We start from the raw sequence: 12,168 nt of genomic DNA, 5'->3' as shown, positions 1-12,168 counted from the left end.
GCGGCTCATTTAGTCCGTGAATAATGACGCCAGCTCAGAAGGTGTCCGCAGCAGCTGCCCGGTGACAAGCCGCAGGGATGGTGCCCGTTCTGAAGCCGCGCCGGGCAGGACCGGAGGTCCCGGTTCCTCCTGGCTCCGGCTGCCACCGGCGGCTCCCGGCGAGCGCTTTCTGCGCGGGCACGGTCGCTGTCCGGAGCGCTCCGCGGCTGCGGCGTCTCCCGGCCAGAGGAAGCGTTTGATGTGCGGAAGCCCGGAGGCGTTTGGCGGGACGGCTCCGGCTTCCTTGCGGGGCTGGGGCTGTGCCGAGCCCGAGGTGCCTCTCCCGCCACAGCGGCAGCGGCCGCCCCGGCAGTGCCTTTGTGCGGCCCGGCGGGTGGGGCTGCCCCCGAGCCCAGCCCCGGCCCTGCCCCGCTGCCCCGAGCCCAGCCCCGGCCCTTCCCCGCTGCCCCCAGTCCAGCCCAGCCCCGGCCCTGCCCCGCCCGGAGGAGCCGCCGGGGGCGGGGGCGCGGCCGGGAGGCGGCGGAGCGGGGCGGAGCGGGGCCGGAGCGCGGCTCTCGCCGGAGCTGGCGCTGGCTGCGCGCCCGAGGTGAGCGAGGGGGAGCGGGAGGCTGGAAGGTGCCGCGGACGGGCGAGGGGGGAGGATTTCAGCTGCGGGCTGCCGGGCTGGCCCGGCGGGGTGAGGGGGATGCTCCGAGGCGCACGGCGTGCGGGGACAGCCGGCCGGAGCTGCCGCTCTCGCTGCTGCTCTCGCTGCTGTGCTCTCGCTGCTGCTCCCTTCCTGATAGCGCAACTTGCACCGCTCCAATGAAAAAGTTTTAAAGATGCGTTGCATTAAACCTGCCCTTAGAAATCTCGAGCGTTTCAGCCTTATGCTTTTTTGTAACTTTTGTCTGGTTACGCCTTTTTAACAGCGAGGGCTTTTTTTATTAGTAGCTGTAGACTTAGGCAACGTAGTGGTGGTTTCGTAGGAAGACTGAATTTGTTCACGTTTAAGTCTTAGCAGGAAAGCTTCACGCTAATTGTAAGGGAAAATGACGTATTTAGTCACCAAGATGCAAAAATTTGACAAGGCTAATAAGAAAAGGAGGCAGTAAACAGATTGCAGTAAGGCAGAATTGTGATTGACAGCAGAATCATAGCAGCTTTATTCATTATAGAGATGAAAATAAGGAGTGTATTAGAGGATTTGAAACGTATCTACAAACCTGCATTTAAAAACAACTTCTGGGCCCAGTAAATGAGCTGATTTTTTTGGGGGACGGTTTTTTTGGAATTTATAAATGTGTTTACAGTAGTGCTTCATTCATGTACTGATGTTCTTTGGAATAGCTATGAAATTACTGTCACTGAAGACTCCTTTTCTGTTAAGCTTGGCGTCTCTTGAAAAGGGATAAATAATTTAATGAAACAGTTCTGGATGTTTTGGCTTAGATGTTTGCAATATGAAGCAGTTAGCTAATAAGCTGGTCATCACATCTGAAGGAGAAAAAAATATGCGTATCAAGGAAGTTTTTTTCTTTTTATCCATAAGTTGGTTCTGTTAACTGACCAGATAAACTCTGTGACTTCACCTGCAGTCCTTCAGCATCAACCATGAGTTTCCTGATACTTGAGAAGGTTTTACTCTGGCTTCCTTAGTAAGATACACTAAAACTAAAGAGCAGAAGAAGCAGCAGTGCCACTCGTGCAGTCCATTTGTCCTGGAAGCTTTCATGTGCTGGGAAGTAGGGGCAGTGTCCATGGGAACAGCTGGGCTTGGGGAGAGCGTGGTGGATGGCAGAGCGGGATCTGAGCAGCAGCTGCTCTGCAGGAGCCCTGAGCAAGTGTAACCGTGTGTGCAGTTCAGATTCAAGCTTGCAGTCCTCGATCAGTCCTCCTCTCCTTGAATCACAAAACTGCTGTACTGTTTTTTTTATCTAGTGTTTGACTTAGTTTTCAACCATCACTGCAGAAGCTGTGTATGAGGCTTAGGAGTGAGAATGCCACACAGTTGGGCATGGGATGGACAAATTTTATGGACTTTGGGCGGTATTGAAAAACGAGTGTGAAACCCTTAACTGGTACTTTTCTCCCTAAGTGATGCTCGTGTGACATGGAGGCTCTGGACAAACTGCAGTCACACCTGACTGGCCAGTCCTGGATAACTTTGCAGGGGCCCTCGGTATTCTGGCAGCACCCTCTGCTGCCGAAGTGCAGAGTGCAGCTGGGGCTGCATCAACTTCCCTGAAACCAGGAGTCAAAAAGGCACCTGAGCCTTATTAGGTTCTCTGTTCCCTTTTAAATTTTGATGGCTGGATGCTTGGACACTTTTCTTTGTGCATGGTCCCTTGAAATCAAGGGGAGTTCTAGATTATCCTCAGATTTATCCATACCAAAATAATGTGCTCCTAAAGATACTGAGAACCTTAGTGCAGTGACCCTCAAGGAAATAGTATGTATTCTGATTTAGGAGCATCTGCAAGCAGAGTAGGCAGATCTGTGGAAGAAATGCAGTAGGCTGCTGAAAGATGTGCACAGAAAACTTAGGTTGTCCAGAAGAAACCAAGATTTTTCCCTGTCTGCAGAATTTCAGGCACAAATATGAGCATGCAAAAATTATGTCAGAAGAAAAAATCCTCAGATACAGTTTCTTATCAACAGTGTAATTACAAGTGTCAGTAGGAGACTCCCAGTAATTTGAAACCTAGCTGCATATGAGTTCACTGTTTGCATCTGAAATGCATTCCCAACTTCTTGGCAGTCAGGAGTCAAAATTCTCCTTGGTTTTTGAGCACTTGTACAAAATTCTTTAGGAAATGCTACTAGTATCTTGTTCAGCGCAGGGTTTTTTCTCTCCCAAAGACTGTGTATTTCTTGTTTGCCAGCCCTTTTCAGATTGAGGCAGGCCTGTGCTGGGGAATCTTTGCCAGGAAGGGCCCAGTGGTTTCCCAAAGGTGCTTTCAGCAGCTCCAGCCCAAAATCTTTCAGCAAATAAAGAAAGACAAAGTGATAGCAATTGAAGCTGAGTGCTTGAGGATAATTTTAGGAGCTAAATCCATGGAAAGAAACCCCTTGGTTAGCTATGCATTGTATAATTGTATTTATTACATTTTAATTTAAAAAATCATGATGACACTTTGCTACCTTCTAACCTTTGGGTTATGGGTCAGTTTCAAGACCAGAAATAGTTATGAAAAGAGAGTTGAAGACGAAATTAAGTGGTCTTCTAAGTAATTCAGATCATGCCTCATGCTGAGAACACAATTTTTTAAAGTTTTATTAATTCTGGCTTTAATTTGCTTAGTAAATATATCTATTCTTTATCCCCTCAAAGCTTCTGTTTCCTTGCAGGATGATCCTAGTGAGGACATGAATTACTCACCTGTGGAGTTTGCCTTTTGCCTGTACATATACCTGGGGAGATCCTGATGGCTCCACATGTTTACTAAAATCAGATATAGTTAGATCATTAATGTAGTGACTGATTTGCACTAGATGCCAAGAGTTTATTTAATCCCTCTGATACACATACATACTTTTACCAACATTTGGCTTCCCTTCAGTGATGAGGAGAACACAGGGTCCTGGAAATCATTTCCAGGATTCTGGAAATGTCCAGAATTTTTTCTGGACATTTTTTCCAGTGTCTCCTTATTTTCACCTCTACAAAAATTAGTCTTAAGTGTACCCTGGTTGTCTTCCTGCTAGTTCAAACCCAATTCTATTCTACTGGTCCTGAGTACCTCCAGTATTACTTTTGCTGAAATTTGCTGTCCATTTTTCAGTCTCTCTGTATGTTCCTCAAAATACGGAACTCAGACCTGAGTATTTCTTCATTTGTGCAATCACTTCTGCGTGTGCATTGTTACAGTGACTGAATATTGTATTATACTGTCTTAATAGCACCCCAGCTTCTCCCAAACATTTCTTCCATTTCTTAAGAACATTTTTGAATGCTAGCCTCATCCTCCAGTTCACATGTGATCTTACTTGTCTTATGTCTACAAGGCCTATGTTTTATCCTGGAGGGAATTGAAATGTTTTTGACATGGTTTGTTTGTGACCAGTGTTGGCTGCTGCTCATGTCTGTCTGTTGCAGTATTTCTGGCTGAATTTAATCTTCTCTAAACTTAAGATCAAAGTGTAAGGAAGAAAAGCAGAGCAGTTCACTCAGACTGAACTGTGGCTCTTACGTTCAGGCTTTTGGGCTGAGCACTGTTTTCTGCTTCTATCCTGCATTGCGGACTTACTGATGGTAATTTTTAGGCTGGAATTCAGACTTAGGAAGATTTTTTCTGAAGGAATTGTTCAAAAATTAGGTCAGAAAAGGTAATGTTTGTTTGAAAACTGAATCATAAATAATGTAGGCCAAAAGCTAATTTAACTGAATGATTAGGAAGAATGCTTACTTGAGCTCAATGATGCAACTTAGAGGGATGTGCTGTCAAGGAAACTGGTGACAAGAGCTCTTCTTAACAGTGCTGCCTCTTTGTTTTAAAAACTCTCTTTTATCCCATAATCGGAGCAAAGGTCATCCCCCCCCCCCTCCCCCCCAAAAAAAAAAGGGAAAGAAAGAAATGTTTCATAAGAGGCTGAGCTTTGGGGCAAAATTGTAGTTTTGGCCTAAATCCTTTGCATCTGTCACTGCATAGCTGTATCAGTCCTATACATGGAATTAAGTGTAAGCCATAACTAACCGTAAAAATGGAGCTTTACAAAAATCCTGAGATTTTCCTGCCCATCTTGCCAGCAGAATATAGATTTGGCAGATTTTTCCATCTTCCTCTACTACCACTGGTGGCGTCCTGAGTTATGCCACAAATGAGCGTCTTTTAAATTGTCAGGAAGTTGACTGTATTGCAGCCTTGTTCTAAAGTGATGTGTGAAAATCATAGAGAAGACTTTCTGAATGAAAGGGTGTAGCACTTGTGAAAAATAGGACAAGAAAGCATGAGAAAACTGAGCAGTTTTGTCTTTAAGGTGAAGCTTCTGCCTCTTGGTGTACCCCAGCCTCACACTGTGGGGTGACATATCAGCCTTTATGATTAATGGATCCAAAGCCACAGAGACTCTGAGCAGAGGTAATTGTCAATTATTTTTGCAGTCTGGAAAATACATAAACTGATGCAACAAAATTTTTGGTATAATTATTTGTTAGTTCACTCACTGCTTAGGGGATTTAGCAGGCAATTCTGTACTTTGGTGTAATGCAAAATAAGTTCATGTTCACCTGCTAGTCTGGTTGTTGTCTGGAGAAGTGCCAGGCCTCCACATCCACCTCTGGTATTTGTTACTCCTTGATGCATTTTTAACACTCAGAGTCTTAGAGGTTAAAATTGTGGGAATCAGGAGATAGGACCTGACGTAGTTTGGCTTGTTGAAAGTTGAAGGATGATGTGGGAAGCATGAGGATAGGTAACCTTTGGGCTGTGTTACTCCAGAGGTAGCTGTGTGGTGTAGTTGTACAGCATGCATTTAAAATAATAATTTTTCAACTGTAAACTGATCCTAGTTACCATACAGGAAAATCCACTTAAAGTTTGAGCCCAGCTGTTAAATGCATAACCACGTCTGTGTTCAGGAGGTTCAGACTGCAGCTGTTGTATGGTACCCCTGGATATTAATCTCTCACTATTAATCAGCAGCAAAAGTAGCTTATGGTGAACATTACAGATGCTTGAAATCTCACCTCTTCAGCATCATACCTGGAGGGAGGATAGCAAATACTTGGGTCTTTCCTTCTTTCCTTCCCTCCTTCCTTGTTTTTCTAGGAGATGTGGTTCAACTCAGGCCATGAGAAATGTACTTTGCACCACTTGTTGTGAATTGGAGTTTATCACCCATCCTCACCTTGCAGAGATACTGGGTTTGAAGGCCTGACATGTCTTGCATTGGCAAGCACTTGACTTGTGTGATTTTTGAAAGCCTGTTGTTCCAGATTCATCACTAGAAAGCAGAATACTTAAGAGGACTGAAACTAGGTGTGCCATGTGTTAGCCCCAGTAGCCGTGAAGTGTTTAAAAGACCTGCATGATTTTAAGCTTAGATGGACTTTTTGAGACTCACAGGACTACTCTCTTCCTTGAGTTATTTGCCGAAATGGAGACTTACTTCATTTAATAAATAAACAAACAGGGCTAGTGTGTTGGTTTAGTTATCCAGACTAAGGACAGTCTTGTCTTTTTACTAACCTGTATTTGAAGCTCTTCTATTTGTTAGCATTTGACACTGAAAACTGACTGTACTGGACATATTTTTTAATGCTGCTGATGTTTATGATGTTTATCAATGGAGTTACTGTGCTATTGCAGTGGTACTGGTCATCTCTCAGCAGATTTTGGGCTGCTGCTGCTTCCGACACAATGTATTCTTGTGTGAAGTCAAAACATGCACACTAAGCAAGTATATTGTTCTTCCTGTGCTGAAATGTGTCTTTGCATTGGCTTGGCAGCAAAAGGTACTTCAGCCATAGCATATAAACATTCCATGAAAAGGAAATAGGGTATTCATTGCTCCTCTTTTGAAAGAGAGTTTGGGAAATGCTGCTTGCTGGGCTTCTTCAAATAAACTCCTGATCTCCTTTGGGACAGCTCTGCTGTCCTGGCTCATCCGGTGCCCCTGTAATGCACTCAGGAGGTGTTTAAGGAGCACAGGGGTGATGGGAAGTGTTAGATTTGTCTCTGTTCCTGCTTTGCTGAAGTTAATGACCTTCTGGTTTCTGTTTTAAAAACATTCAGTGAACTGCACAGAGAAGTGCAGCCCCTTTATTACTAATCTACAGTATAAATATTAGCCTTTTGTACTAATTTTGCTTTGCTAAGAAGATCACATCTGTGAGTATTAGGTCATAGTATTCAAAAGGATATTTGTATCAATCAGGCAGGATTTTGAAGTAATAGAGTGCCAAATGATCACAAAGATTACCTTCTAAAATTTTTTTCCTGCATTTCTCAGTTCCCTAAAGGAGAAAAAAGAGTGTATTGAATGGGAATGCTACCCTTTCCAAGACAGTTGTTTGCCAATGGATGAAATTTAGGAATGGATAGGAAGGGAAAACCTGGTCATGTTCTGTAAAAGAGCTTATTATAGTGATAACAGATCTACTGAGATGGGCAAGAGTGGGACTGTGGGGAGCCAGAGATGTCAGGTGGGTCTTTGCTGATTTTATGCAAGACATTAAACATTGTAAAAGTGGAGTTATTTAGTGTTTCCGTGGCTTCACTTAATTGTAAATATTACCTTAATTTGTTCTTTCTATTCTCTTTTGCCACAATCCTTTTTTTCTCCTCCACTTCTCTTTAGAGGAAGCCAATACAAGTGTGACATTTTGGGGAACAAACAGCCTGATGATGTGTCAGGATGTAGGAATTTGCTTAAGTGTCTGACAGCATTCCCTCGAGTGTTTGTTTGTCCCAGCAGTATTTGGTGTCCAGTACACAGTTTTGTAACCCAGAGTGCTCAGTGGGATTTGACCTTTTTTCCCAGCCTTTGAAATACTGAACTTTTGGTGGATAGGGAGTAAAATGTAGTAATTCATTTGAGCCTGTTGTTTAGGAATGTTTGATCCACTGGTGTCAGAGGCAGTGTCTGCGGCCCCTGGGATAAGTGGTGTGAATAAAAGCTGAGCAGTCTGCATGAAACTTCAGCACCTCAGGAGCTCCATTAATACCAGCACTATAACCCAACCTAAGCTGATTGAGTGAAAAATGTGGTTTCCTGTCTTCACTTGAAAAAAATGTTTTTCAGGCTTACTGACATGCATACTGCAAATTTAATTTTCATAAATATTTCGTCTCTTTCTTATGCTCAATTTAATCTATCAAAGCCACACGGTGCAGGAGACATCTGGGATTGTACTTAAGCAGCTGGGTTTCATTTGCAGGAGGTTTCCAGCAAATTTCTTCCCAAACACAGAATATCTTGGTGGCTGTGCAGAGTACTGGGAAAATCAGCGTGAGTGACATAGCTTCAGGAACAGATGGGCTTACTTTCTTCTTTTACCTGGGTTAGGTACAATCTAAGGCTCTGCATGGGAGGCTTTGTTTTGTATCTGGTCAGCCTAAGCAATAAAAGAATGGGGTTTTTTTTCCTAACTGTGGCACCTTGTATACAGAGTGAAACTTTACCAGCTACATTCTTCTTTAGTGGTAAAAAGCATAGAAATTCTAGTCTGAAATGTCTGAAATTTACAACCTAATTCTATATTGACATATGCTGTGCTCAAGCAATATATATATTAAATAAATAAATTATTAATTGAATATCTCCTATAAAATCTGAATGCATATTAATTAGGCCAGTGTGACATTAAACTAACCTCTTTTCTATTATGGCTAAGTAACAAGTGAAAACTCAATCTTTTGTTTAAATTGTTAAATGTATTCTGTTTAATTAAGGGGCGCCAAGTAGATTTTTTTGAATGAATGATGGCTGCCTGTGGGAAGTCACCAGCTGAAAATACAGCTACAGATGAAGAAATAACATTTTCACCTTCCGAATCTGTCATTACTGACTTCAGTTTTGCAAATAAATTTAGACTTGGGGAGCATTCTTTCAGATTAGTTTTCAAAGAGCTGGAACATCTCATAAAATTTATTATTTTTTAAATGTAGTTTTCTCTTAGCACTTCAGTTGTTAGTAGCTACCTGAAGATGTATTTTATTCATTAGTTTTGTTGCCTTATAATTTGGAAAATAAGTAAATATATACCAGAGGTCATCAGTAAAAAGGTGGAAGGTAAAAGTGTCTGAAGCTATTATGGCCTTTGTAAAATTTTGTATCTGGTTCTGTCTGGATCAGTTGTTATTAACACATCTTCCTGTTAAAAAAGAAGGGAAGATAAAAAAATCTATCTGTGGCTGTCAAGAAGAAGATTTGAGAAGGTTTTGGTGCAAATAGGCACAGCCCAGTGAGGATTAAACTGTCTAGGGAGTGTCTTGTTCATGTGGGAAAATTTGGGCATGGAATTGCTGCTGTGTATGAAATAGAGATGCTGGGATGTGTAATTGTTTCTCCTTGGTAGTGGCTGTATTACATGTACAGAAATTCACATTTCTCTTAGATTACAGTTCCCATGCAAACCCAGATACTGATGTGTAGTGATATTCTTGGCATTTTTCCTGGTCAATTCTCTTTAAAACAGGCTTGTCCAAAATGTTTGTGATTGATCCAGTGCCTTTAGTAGCAGCCAGTGAGAGCTGACACTATCATTGAGGGTGGTTATTTGCAGTACTCTGCAGTGCTTTGGTTTTTGAAGAGTTTTAATGCTTGTCTTAGGCTGATTGTCCTCTGTGGCAGAGGGAGATGCTGTGTTTTCTGCAACCTGAGAAAGATTCAGTCTGGAATATCCGCTGTTATTGTACTTTGTTAATGTTTTTCTATTAAGCACTCTTTCATAACTTTGACATAAATCCCTCAGAAATAATTCTTTTTGGGGACAAAAATATCCTAGACCCTTTCTACATCTGTGGCCATGCTCTTCAGTCATGTATGTATTTTCTGTAATAATAAAATAGTAAAATCAAAGAAAAGCAGACTAAAAATTGTGTGAAAATCTAACCTTTTAAAGCAAGCTTCTTTCCCTTTGAACGTGTTTGTGCAGTCAGCTAGCATCTTGCCACCAAAGAGCTCTAAAATAAACCTAATGTTACAGTCTTCCTTTTGTAACAAATATCTTAAGGTTATTTTAGGTAACAAAGGGAACTAAAGCCTAGCTGATGTAAAAATAAGGGAAAATCTGTCTCTAAAACATCATGGTTTTAATAGGTGAAAAAGCTCTTGTTTTTCTGTCACTTCGGTAAGTGATTTGTTGGCAGAGTCTTCTGTGTGTTTAGAGAGCAAGAAGGGAATTCAGTCTGCAGCTTTTCAGCCTTGGGTGACAGACAGACTGACAGACAGACTGACAACAATTCTGCCACCTGTGTGCTTTCATGTCCTGGCTCTAAGATGACTCTGTTGGCTCTGGAAGCGCCTTCCTGCTCTCAGTGGGCAGTTCTTAGATGGGTGTTGCCCTAAGGGAAGGCTGCAGCCCTGCCATGGACATGCTGGGAAGTGGAGGACAAATAGCGGAGATGGGAATTGCTGAAAAAAATCTCATTTTGGTGCACTGCTCCTGCTTCTCTCCAAGCAAGTTGTTTGTACTTGTGGGAAAACACCTTCCACACTTGGATTGAGGAGCTGGAGGAGTGCTGTGGTCCTGTGGTTAGGTTTACACTTAACACTGGGTTAGGTTAACACTTATGTCTGCACCAGAGGGATTTTTCAGAGCTAAGTAAAGGTTGTGGTATAAATCTTTGTTACATTTTAATATAGATCTAAAAGATGTATGGGAATCTGTGCTTCTGAAACTGTTGGCTAGAATGATAAGACTTTTCTTACTGTGTGACAGCATTAATTATTTTTATATTTTCAGTGTTTATTGGCTACTATTTCTTCCATTTATACAAAAAATAGATAGTATTAGGGGAAAATTCAGTTTTGAGTAGTGTGAAAAAAAGCTATTAAACTCGTCACTGTAAATATTTGGTATAACTCTACCACTCCCCTGCTCCAGTTTCTCTTGACTGTTTAATATTTCAGTGGTAGTAACCACCCCTTTTCTGAAGGAAAGAATACAGCTCAATTTTCTGAAAAAAACTATGTTTAGTTCACTAATGACCTTTCAAAGATACTAAGCTTTGTAGAATAATCCCACCTCGTTTGATTTGTGGATCCAGATCCACAGAAGTTCTGCAGCTGAACCAAGTTTGGCTCGTTTCAGTGGGAGTTATTCACAAAGATACTCTTGTGAATCTGGTCTGTGCTTTTGTTTTACCTTCTCTTCTGTAAAAATGGAAATAGTAATGCAGTCTGACTCCACCGAGCTGTTCAAGAGAGACATTAATTGGAAGTAGCTGTCTCTGCTGGTGACAAAGGCCACAGAAGTATTTGTAGTTACAAGGAACAGTACAAACAGTAACAGACTGCTGCTGTTCCACATGCTGGACCAAGTGGCTTTCAAAATCTGAGTGCCAGCCCACTCAGGCCATGAAGTACTGCCATGTTACATTCTCAATGTTTTTCTCAGGGCAATTTAATCTAAAATAAGGGAGAGTAAATTTCCCTTGCAGAATGGCAGAGAGTTTGTCACCATGTGCCTGACAGGATCTTCACGTGTGAAGGCATCCGTGTTTGGGCCTCCTTGCAAGAAACGTAGGAGGAGGGATGTGGCAGGGGAAGGGTGTGTGTTCCAACCTCAGCACTCCAAAACTGAATCTGTTAATCTGGGCTGCTTCCTGATCTGGACCAAGTAATTCAACCAATCCTTAATGTACGCAAGGTAATACATTTTAAGGAGTTTAAAGTGGCATATAGAGAGAAAATTCATAGATCTTAAATGATGTCAGCTTTTGAGTTTCACATACCAAGTCACTCTACACTGGCCTAAAACAGATGAAAATACCCTTACTAGTGCTACAATCAAATTGTGCTTATATTGTCCATGCAGCCTTTGACTTCTGTGCATATGCATTGCTGTGCAGTCTTCAGCTGCATGATAACACATTAACTTTTCCATTGGACCCCTGATTTCTTCAGTATAAAGGATGAGCAATCCTCACCTAATGAGTCCCTTTTCATTATTTTATTTAGTGTGACCATCACCTTATTTACCACATGCTATTCAAGCCCTGCTGAGGCCGTGATTATTCATTTCCTCATGTTTTTTTTCCCTGAGACACCCATCATTATAGTGTCAATACTGTAACATTACTCTAATTGTACCTGTGAACTGCAAGTTTAGATGTAGAAATCACCAAGGTTAGTTAGACAAAGGGATATCTGTCCCCCCATTTAGCAGATGGAGCATTGAGGCAGAGGACAGTTCAGGCTAGGAGAAGACACTCAGGCTGCAGTTTCACATTTGGGTAAAACCAGCCTAATTTAGCATGTGAGTAGCCCTGTACAACTCCTTGCTGTTGACTCTTCTCTCTGCTTGTCCCTGGGATTTAGGCAGCTGCATGGTGGAGCAGATCACTGATGTGACTGCAAAATAAAGCCACCAAAACAGAAGGAAATTGAATTTTTGGTTGGACTCTCTTTCAAAGGAAGTGTGTCCTGACATGGCTAAATCCCATTGTGACATCCTTGTTTTGCTACATGCTTGGTTTTGAGGCACTCTGGGCTCCATCCTTTAGTATGCACTTATTTGAG

The 12,168-nt window shown here is 42.2% G+C and overlaps 1 protein-coding gene across 3 annotated transcripts in view; it reads left to right on the top strand.

Moving 5' to 3' along the window:
- The window catches only part of BMPR1B (bone morphogenetic protein receptor type 1B), a 251,679-nt gene that overhangs the window by 177,812 nt on the left and 61,699 nt on the right, over positions 1-12,168 (top strand). The window contains exon 1 of one of the 3 annotated variants that reach the window (XM_064711046.1): positions 546-586. The exons of the other annotated variants lie outside the window; for them this stretch is intronic. The gene's annotated coding sequence lies outside the window, so the exon portion shown is untranslated. Of the gene's footprint in view, positions 1-545; positions 587-12,168 lie in introns of those variants that run through there. 3 annotated transcript variants of the gene reach the window in all.

This window comes from Zonotrichia leucophrys, chromosome 4 (assembly GCF_028769735.1).
Source record: "Zonotrichia leucophrys gambelii isolate GWCS_2022_RI chromosome 4, RI_Zleu_2.0, whole genome shotgun sequence".
Taxonomy (NCBI): domain Eukaryota; kingdom Metazoa; phylum Chordata; class Aves; order Passeriformes; family Passerellidae; genus Zonotrichia; species Zonotrichia leucophrys.
The sequence above is the reverse complement of the archived record's forward strand: the minus strand, read 5'-3'. Positions and strand labels throughout refer to the sequence as shown.